The sequence below is a fragment of the Rattus norvegicus genome, chromosome 7 (genome assembly GCF_021556685.1).
Source record: "Rattus norvegicus strain SHRSP/BbbUtx chromosome 7, alternate assembly SHRSP_T2T, whole genome shotgun sequence".
Taxonomy (NCBI): domain Eukaryota; kingdom Metazoa; phylum Chordata; class Mammalia; order Rodentia; family Muridae; genus Rattus; species Rattus norvegicus.
In genome coordinates, this window is record NC_141540.1 from 84176931 (window position 1) to 84187711 (window position 10781).

Consider the following 10781-nt stretch of genomic DNA (forward strand, 5'->3'; position numbering starts at 1 on the left):
ACATTGACTTGCATAATAATGCTTCTATAATCATTACAGAATTTACTTATCTCTATAAAAAATGAGACCATGTGAGGCAGGTAGCATATGTCTTTACCTTAGCATACAGGCAACAGAGTCAGGTTCTTTTCTGTGAGTTCAAAGTCAGCTGGGTCTACTTAGCTCGACCAGTTTCAGCTCAACCGGAACAACACAGTGAGAAGTTATCTCAAAGCAGCAAACAAACAAACAAACAAACAAACAAACAAACAAACACAAACCCACCTTAATTATTATTAATTAGCGGCATTGTATTATGACTAAGATTATTTGGGGTACAAATTGAAGAAGTACACAATTAAGTCCATACACAATGATTTTGACTTATTACAGTACATGCTAGTTTTTATTTTATAAAATAAAGCCAAGTAATCTTTATAATCCCTCTGAAAGCCTTTCTTCCTTAATGCCTTCAATATTCTGATGATGTGTTTTCTTCACTGAAGTTTCAAAGATTGAGAAAAACTTTTTAAAATTTCCCAACTCCCCTTTAGGAATTTGGACAGTGTAACATGATGGGAACATAACATTCCAAGTTGTTTGTCCTTATGCCACAAAATCTTGATGATTTTCTTCAACAATTTTAAAGATAACAAACAACCCCTGCCCCAAATAATTCCAGAATATGAAAAAGAAATAAGGGTCAACAATGCTGGCAGTGCTAAGAGCTAATATTGCATATTTGACAAAGACTCATACATTTTTTTAGGTATAAAGTAGAAGGAATCATATTCATCCAAACTGTGGTGGTTATGATAGAACAAAGAGTACTATGAATGAGAATTCAAAACACATTGAACAAATAACAGATAATATCAAGTATACAGTCAGTAAGGACACAATGGCACGAGGGAAATTATACTAAAGCTATGAAATCAATGAAGGGGGGAGAGATGAACACACACAGATATTTATTCCAATTACTTTTTATTGGTGGACTCATTATCTTTGCATTTACTTAGTGTTTTGATTCATTTGGTTTTGGTCAGAATCTTATGTAGGTGTAGATTATATAAAATGTTAGGAAAGCAAATGGCAATAGTACTAAACGTCAGAGAAAACCAGAAAGCTATAAGATCGATCTGCAGTGCTGCTTGTGTAGAGCTAAGACCATAACGTACACACTTAAGACAGGCGAGATAGTCAAGGTGGCGTGGAATAACAGCAGGAGTCAACGCAACGGCATCTCAAGGCATCTGAAAGACAGACTCTAAGCGCAACACTTCATCTTACTTTTTTTTCTACTACTATTTAGGCAAGCGTCCTAATGGATATATTAGTTTTCCCCATACTCCTGCCGGATATTTACTCCACTCCATTTTCTCTGTAGAAAAGTGATGCACTCCACAGACCCAAGAAGGGAGGCCCAATTGAGGATGCTTTAACCTCGCATAGGAGGGGGAATAAACTAGTCATAGGAGGCAGACGGAGGGAGGAAACTGGATCGGAGAGGGGATAATAGGAGGGTCAGTATCAGGTGTGGGGAGAGACGGGAGAGAGGGCCAGAGGGCCAGTAGAATGGATGGAAGTCTGCATCTGCTAGGAGATGGGGGATCTCTAGGAAGTACCAGAGACCTAGGAGGTAGGGAGGCTCCCATGAGTCGATGTTATTGACCTTAGCAGAGATGCCTAACAGTAGAGACATGGGGCGTGAAGAGGCCATCTCCTGTAGCAAGGCAGGACCCTTAGTGGAGGGATAAAAGAAGAAACCCACTCAGGAAACTTTTGATCCCTAGTTTGTCCTGTCTAAATGAAATGCAGGGGAAAAGATGGAGCAGTGACTGAGAGCGTGGCCTACATAAAACTGGCTCAATCTGAGACCCATCCTGTAGGCACGCACCAATCCCTGACACTCTTTCGTTGCTGTTGTTTTGAAATTGAAAGAAAAAATTTATTGAAGAGCTGAAAAACAACTACAAGACTGACGTTTTTATAAAATTGTAGCTACACAATACATTGCGCCTATCATGTTAAAACGTGCATTAGACACAAATACAAAAACCATGAAAACAAGCCACTGTTCTTTCACTGTTGAGCAAGGATAAAATGCTTAAGGAACAACATGGATGACTTGCAAAGGGCAGGCTCTTTAAGCACCACTTAAACAAAGAGAGCACAGATGGATGAGTGTTCAGTTATGTGCACTGAAGGGAACCTTGGCACTAGGAATCAGAGCGTTTTGTCATAGAGCATTAACACATTATAAAAGTGGGCAGTGTCAAAGGAACAGAACCACCAGCATTCAAAAGCAGCGTTGCCAACTAGGCAAACACTCCACAGCGTGTCTCTCTGTTGTCCATCACTGATACACTGGTAGAAACTTTGAAATGAAAAAAAGAAAGAAAGAAGGAACAGTTACTCCTTTTTTTTTTCCTCTGTTTAAAATCAAACAGAAAACAAACATCAACTCTGTTATACTTCAAAGTACATCATTTGTACAAGAGAATGACTAAGAACCAAACTGTTTACAGAGATCCAAGCACGAGAGAGAGGAGAGAGAGAGAGAGAGAGAGAGAGAGAGAGAGAGAGAGAGAGAGAGAGCGCTCCACACACGGCTTTCCGATGGTACTCGGGAGGAGCCACTTCATAATCACTGGCACTGAACAGAGTTGCAGAATTCTTCGCTAGGTACTTGAGGAAATCATGTAGATAGTTCAGTAATAAAGCCAGGCTTTTCTCATTTAGAGGTGCATCGGGCAACATCACTGCAATTCGCACTAATAATCTCAGTAACTGTGGCTCTCCATACACTTGGGGCATGCGTGCATCCAAGAGAGATAGGCCGGATATCAGCATACTGTGGTCTTTCAAATTTGTAGAATAGCTGACTGCCCAACATTGCATCAAAGTACTCCTTTATCCCTGCCACAACCTCATTAACAACATTCTCCTTATTATCTGTATCTCCTCAAGACTTCTTATAATTTATATAATTCTCCAAAATGGAATCCACGTTCTTCTTGGCAGGAAGATAAAAACAGCTGCTTTTGTCTGGCGATCAAGTCCCAGTCATCCACAAGCCATGGTTTCAGCCCCTCAGGAATTGTCACTTTAATTCAACTCCGTTCATGGATGTTCCTTCCTTTTCAACGGTCGGATGTACCCAGGCTCTCTTCTTCCTAGGAGGCTGAGGTGTCTTACTGGTACTGCCACCATCTCCGTTTCCAGGTGTTTTCTTTGTTTGTTCTTTTTTTGTTTTCACTGCACCATTTTTCTGTTGCAGACCAGATGTCCTCTTCCCTGGAGACATCGTCTTGCCCTCTCGTCTTGCCCTCTGCATGTTGTTCCTGATTGGCCTTTTGAAGTTCTCGCTGTTTCTGCAAATTAGTGCCCACGTATTTGAGTACTCTGCTTTCTGGCACCCATTCATCCCCATTTTTTATTCCAACCACTGAAATGGATAAAATACTTCACTTGTTTGTCCTTTACGGCAGTCTTTACACACTTTGCTTCCTAAAGAAGAGGCCCATGAAAGCACAGCACTTGCTTGCCCTCCTGGAATTTAGGCTTCGGGTCCTGCTTGGGTGCCATTTATAAGCAATTCAACACTTAACCTTCTCCTACCACCCCTGACTACCACCCCTACTCTCTACCCCACCCAATTCCCAATCCCTGACACTCTTAATGATACTCTCCTATGCTTGCTGCCAGGAGCCTAGCAAAACTGTCCTCTGGGAGGCTCTCGGAGCATCTGACTGAAACTGATACAAAAAGCCACAATCAAACAGTGGATGGAGCTCGGAGATTCTGATGGAGAGTTGGGGGTAAGATTGTTAGTTCCAAAGGGTCTAGGAACTCTCAGAAGGTCAACAGAGTCAAATAACCTGGGCCCTTAGGAGCTCTCAGAGACTCTGAGCCACCAACCAAAGAACATGCTCAGGTTGGACATTAACCCCTGCACATATATAGCAGATTTACAGTTCAACCTTCATGTGGATTCTCCCTAAAGATCTTACTTGTCTATGGAATCCATTCCCCTTAGTGGACTGCCCAGCGTCAGTGGGAGAGCACATGCTGTGCCTAGCCTTACAGAAACTTGATACACCAGAGGGAGTATGGGGACACACTTTCAGAGGAGGAGAAGAGGAAATCGGAGAGGGATTGTGTGAAGGGGATACTAGGATGGTGGGGCATCAATCTGGATGTAAAATGAATAAATAAATGCATAAATCAATAAATGGAAAAAAAGAAGCAGGCCTCCAATAGTCAACAGTAAAATATGACAAAACAAGATACAATAAAACCAGTCAAAAAGGCCTTAAGTTTTACATATGAAATTTATGCATAACATATTAATAAGAATGTTCAAATGATTGGTCATAAATTTAGGATTTATTACTCTAGGACAGGTGGAAGAGGGAATGTAGGAACAAAAATAAGACATTCAAAAATGGAGAGCTAGATCAGCTAAAAATAATCTTTTTATAAGAATGAATTAATATGAAAATCCTTTTTTTATTGGATAATTTTTGTTTACATTTCAAATGTTATCCTCTTTCCCAGTTTCTGTCCATAAACCCTCTATCCCATTCCCCTCCTCCTGCTTCTATGAGGGTGTACCCTCACCAACCCACCCACCCTTTCCCAACTCCACGCCCTGACATTCTGGGGCATTGAGCCTTGGCAATACCAAGGACTTCTTCCACTGATACCCAACAAGGCCATCCTCTACTACATATGCAGTTGGAGCCATGGGTCTGTCCATGTGTACTCTTTGGATGGTGGTTTAGTCCCTGGGCGCTCTGGTGGGTTGGTATTGTTATTCTTCTAAGGCTAAACCCCTCCAGCTCCTTCAATCCTTTCTTTAGCTCCTCCATTGGGGACCCTGCTTTTAGTTCAATGGTTGGCTGTGAGCTTTTGTACTGTCATGCTCTGGCAGAGCCTCTCAGGAGACAGTTATATCAGGCTCCTGTCAGCTTGCACGTCTTGGCATCAGCAATATTGTCTGGGTTTGGTCGCTGCATATGAGTTGGCACCCCAGGTGGGGCAGTTTCTAGACGGCCTTTTCTTCAGTCTCTGCTCCAAATTCATATTTCCTACTGTGAATATTTTCCCCCTTCAAAGAAGGACTGAAGCATCCACACTTTGGTTGTCCTTCTTCTTGAGATTCATGTGTTCTGTGGATTATATCTTGGGTAATATCCACTTATCAGTTGAGTATATACCACGTGTGGTTTGTGTGTGTGTGTGTGTGTGTGTGTGTGTGTGTGTGTGTTTGGGTTAACTCACTCAGGATTATATTTTCTAGTTCCATCCATTTGCCTATGAATTTCATGAAGTCATTGTTTTTAATAGCTGAGTAGTACTCCATTGTGTAAATGTACCACATTTTCTGTATCCATTCCTCTGTTGAAGGACATCTGAGTTGTTTCCAGCTTCTGGCTATTATAAATAAGGCTGCTATGAACATAGTGGAGCATGTATGTGTCCTTGTTATATGTTGGAGCATCTTTTGTGTATATGCCCAGAAGTGGTATAACTAGGTCCTCAGATAGTGCTATGTCCAATTTTCTGAGGAACCTCCAGACTGATTTTGAGTGGTTATACAGCTTGCAATCCCATCAACAATGGAGGAGTGTTCCTCTTTCTCCACATCTGTTGTCACCTGATTTTTTGATCTTAGTCATTCTGACTGGTGTGAGGTGAAATCTCAGGGTTGTTTTGGTTTTCATTTCCCTGCTGACTAACTAAGGATATTGAACATTTCTTTAGATGCTTCTCAGCCATTCAATATTCCTAAATTGAGAACTCTTTGTTTAGCTCTGTACCCCAATTTTTAATAGGGTAATTTGATTCTTTGGAGTCTAACTTCTTGAGTCCTTTGTCTATATTAGATATTAGCCCTCTATTGGATGTAGGATTGGTAAGATTCAATGAAATCTCCGTCAAACTTCCAACTCAATTCTTCATAGAGTTAGAAAGAGAAATTTCCAAATTCATTTGGGATAACAAAAAACCAGGATACCGGAAACTATCCTCAACAATAAAACAACTTCTGGGGGAATCACCATCCCTGACCTCAAGGTGTATTACAGAGCAAAAGTGATAAAAACTGTATGGTATTGGTACAGAGACAGGCAGGTAGATCAGTGGAATAGAATTGAAGACCCAGAAATGAACCCACACACCTATGGGCACTTAATCTTTGACAAAGGAGCTAATACTATCCAATGGAACAAAGATAGCATTTTCAACAAATGGTGCTGGTTCAACTGGAGGTCAGCATGTAGAATAATGCAAATCAATCCATTCTTATCACCCTGTACAAAGCTCAAGTCCAAGTGGATCAAGGACCTCTACATAAAACCAGATACACTCAAACTTACAGAAAAAAAAAGTGGGGTAGAACCTCGAACATCTGGGCACTGGGGAAAATTTCCTGAACAGAGCAGCAGTGGTTTAGGCTCTAAGATCAAGAATTGACAAATGGGACCTCATAAAATTGCAAAGCTTCTGTAAGTCAAAGGACACTGTCAATAGGACAAAACAGCAACTAACAGATTGGGGAAAATGCTGCTTTTTCAAAATGCAAATATCATTTGGTAATGTAGATTGTAAAAAACTGCTAAAAAAATTACTACTCATGCTTAAAGAGATTATTCTCCAGGACAGTACTTTTAGCAGTACTTTTATGAGGACATCTAATCTATATTCACAACCATACTGTACATAGTTTCTTTTTCCTATTATAGCTAATGAAAACTCCATTTCATAAACCCAGTCCTATATGAAAGTTTTAAAGCCAAAATTAAAAAAAATCCTTAAGTAAATTTTTTAATCTAAGTACAGATGAAAGTATGAAGCCTAAATACAAATAAGGCAGAATTTAATCCCATTTAAAAGAAAATATTCCAGAGAATGGGAACTGGGCTTTGGAACTGAACCACTAAGGAGAATAATTACAGTTTCTAAATGAGATGTTCATACTAAAATTATTAGTTCGTTACGTATGTAAAAGTCTATGCATAAATCGCTGCCAAATGTGGATCTCTGTACCATAAAAATTTGATTTCCCCATAATGACTTATGTGAAGCACAGAGAAAATCAGTTTTGTGCTGATTTATATTCCCAAGCATGCAATCCTTTCTAGTTACAATGGTGATAATTGCTGTTTTTAAAGGGCTGGTGTTGAAAAAGCCAATTTCAGCTGTGCTTTCTGTTTCTATTTATCATCAAAATGAGAAAAAAATTATTGATTGAAAATGATGATGGCAAAGTTTACTTAGAGTTTGTCTTTTTGCTAGGTTTCACTTTAAATTATATTTGAGGTAACATATTCTACATTTAATTAACTCATTTAATTAATAAATTAATTATACATATGTATTAGGCATGGGAGAAATTCTCTATATCTATGCTTTACCCAGATTTACTATTAGCTATATAGATAATAGAATTAGCTATTGAATATAGATCACAGTTCTGCCAAAATTTTTCATTAAAATTATTTAGCAAAATAACCAAAAGCCAATGATCACAGCAGTATATTTCCTACTCAGAGTTTCATTTATGCACACAACAGTCCCATGAGTCATATACTATGGCTTTCTTCATTTATCTACAGGGATTCTGAGGAATGGATTGGCTAGCACCACAGTAAGTGGAAGAAGTCAGTGCCTAATTATTTTACCATATTAAACTGGAAGGATCACTTTAACTTACCAGAGACCAATAAAATGAATATCGATGAGCGCATCAGAGAAGACTGCCTCGGAGTAGTCAATTTTAACAAAAGTATAATGGTTACTTCCATAGATGTTCCTCTTTCCAAACTGTATTTGTTTCTCATTAGTGTTAAAAGTAAAGGCTTGGCGTGCACTGACCCACAATATCTGCTCTTTTTGGCTTCTGGTTCTTTCTTTTTTAACATACATCCAGAACTCGAAGAAGTTGGCAGATACTTTACCCAAAGAGATTCTTCTTATGTCTCATTTTCTTGCCAGGATCCTGTGCTCACCTTTGGGTCCAGAGGAATAGAGACTCTATAATCTACAGAGACTGGTACTAAGTTTACCTCCTGGGGCTGGGGTTGGGAGATTATCACCAAACAGTCCTGTAGCATTGTTTGCAAGACAGAAGAGTAGGATGCAGTTGGCAAGGCAAACAGTAGGGTGGGCCCAGTTTTGTTCAAAACTTCCCCCTGATCAAGATTAGTAGACAACACAAAGCTGACTGATTACTGGCTGGATATCTCTTGCTATTTCATGGAGCAAAAGATAGCCAAGGATTATCATTTGCTTTTGGATTCTAAACAACAAAATGAAGAATTTGCCTACACAATTATGTAAAGAAAGTTAATGTGTATAAACTCTTGTCCTTGCTGGTGTTTGCTAATTTATCTTATTCAGGTGTTTCATTCCTAATTATCGTCTGAGTTTATACTCAGTTTCTCATCATAAACATAGATATATTTGATTGATTAAAAAGTAGACTAACAGTAATCTCTAACTAGTGTGAGTTTTATATACAATTGAGAAATCATAATTTTTCTACTTTTGCAACTTTGTCCTTTATGGAGTACTGTTCTTGAAGAGAAGCATTTGGTTATAAATGCTAAGCAAATGGAAATGTTGACAATAAGAAACAATAGGAAGTCACATCATTTTAGAAGCCATATAATTAATTGATTTGAAGACTTTGATCTTAATGTTTTAAGGATTTTGATCCTATATTTTATGAAATCTTATTATATTATGAATAATAGTGAAAAATTAGAATGCCTACTTACCGAGTAAAATGCCATTGATTGAGCTATCCTTAGACTTTGCATGTTCTGTTTTGGTCTTTTTTTTTTGTTTTTGGCTTTTTGTTCTGCCTTACATAACATACAGCCCAAGTCCCGCAGGGATGTCAATTACACTAATTGTTTCTAAGGCATCAGAACTGCTGACAGTTAGACAAATACTCATAGCAACACTCTATTGCCATGCATTACTTTGGCTTTTCCAACCCCATGTTCCTAGTAATTTATTACAACATATTATCAAATCAATATCAAACCAATACATAGATTCAAGAATATTACGACTTTCTAAATCATAAAAACAGGACTTAAGATGCTCCCATATAGGCCCCTTACACATCTGTAGCAATGTAGTTTCTGACAAGTGAGTATGTTCTTGGTGTCTTCAGTGGGTTGAATAAATCTAGAAGAAAGCTGTGTGAGCAAATCATATAGGATGATACAGACAGAAAGATGTATGAATTCAACATCTAGGCAATCATTTCTTTTTAGGACTTATGAAGGTCCAAAATTCCTTTGCTCAAAATTAAACGAAACCCCACGTATAAGTAACTTCCAACCCCAGCTTCATTTCTGATGAGGAGAGAATAGAAAAAAACATCATGGCAGTCAGCCCTAAGAGGTGTGGCCACAGTATTCAGATTGTCATCTGTGATCTCCTAGCTTTAATTGCCCCCCTGAGGCACTTAGAATGCTCTGTGTTTGTCACACTTGTAAGGATCTTGGCATAAACTATTTACAGCTGTTTGGACCCTTAGCCCTATAATACAAAGGGCCTGCTAGGTCTGGCATTTGCTGACAGCGCTTTGGAGTCAACAGAAAGGTTTGGCTTTTTCTTCCTTTTCTTTTCTTTTCTTTTCTTTTTCTTTTTGAGGTTCCCACAGTGTAGAATTTGAAGACTGTAAAGTATATAAGAGGTTAAGAATCACTCTTGCCACAGCCAACTCTCTTTTCCATAGGGACTCCAGGGCTCTGGTTAATAACACTTCTGGGTTTTTTTGTTTTTAAGAGCTCTGGAATATTTTCATTTTCTGGATTTGAATAATGTTTTCTACAATCCAAGTACCATAATATCATCTAGATTTATCATAAAAAGATGTTGTAATGGAGATCCCATGGCAGACGTAGTAGAATGGTAACTTGTAGAATGAATCCATTGAAGAAGCATTTGACATCTCCCTCTTCTTCCTTTGCCCCTCCCCCATTTGTATTCTCATAGCATTTCATTTTACTTTGTTTAGTTAATTTGAATCCATTGCCAACTCTTTAAAATCAGGACAGTTCACATCTCTAAAAAAAACAGACTGTTAAATTCTCTAGCCGTACAAAGTCTGAGTTCCTACCTGGCCACAGATGAGGGCTGGGTAATGGATGTCCTTTAGAGTTGCTCTAAGTGCAGCATGTGGAAGACCCATTGAAAGGCTCTTGCTTACACAGATCTCAAATGGCTATACTGGACCCTTCCATTAGCAATCATTATTAAAAGTAGAACATGCTTTTAAATATGTATTTCTAACAATAAAAAGCAATTGTTCTAATGAGAAACAAAAAAGAATAGCATGCAGACCACATTCTTCTTATGTTCTTTACTTTGTGCATTTTTCTTTCGAAGAAGCAAATTATTATACAGAACTTTACTATACAAGATGTCTTTACCCTTTCCAAGTCTCAGACATATTTCTGCATGTATATTGGCAACCATGATCTTGATTCTAACTTGTTTGTTTACAAAGTTTCCCCTACTCTTAACTCCGTGTTATTGTCATTCATAAGTGGAAATACAATCATATTAATTCATTGTCTAAAATTCTACGAGGATATTTAATAATTAATTATGAACTCTTTAATATAGCATCTGTCATCTCAGTTCTTAGCGTTCTCCCTTGGGTCTTATAGAGCTGAGCTTTTATATCTTTTGAGAACTTCCTGGGCCTTCATTCTGAAGAGTCCCTCCATCTTGGATTGCCCCCGGCTGTTGCTCCTACAGTTTTTATTTGA

The 10781-nt window shown here is 38.5% G+C and overlaps 1 pseudogene; it reads right to left on the reverse strand.

Annotated features, from left to right (window-relative positions):
• Nucleotides 1–2300: 2300 nt before the first annotated feature.
• Nucleotides 2301–3570, reverse strand: LOC148004783 (mortality factor 4-like protein 1 pseudogene; annotated as a pseudogene).
• Between the last annotated feature and the right edge of the window lie 7211 nt (nt 3571–10781).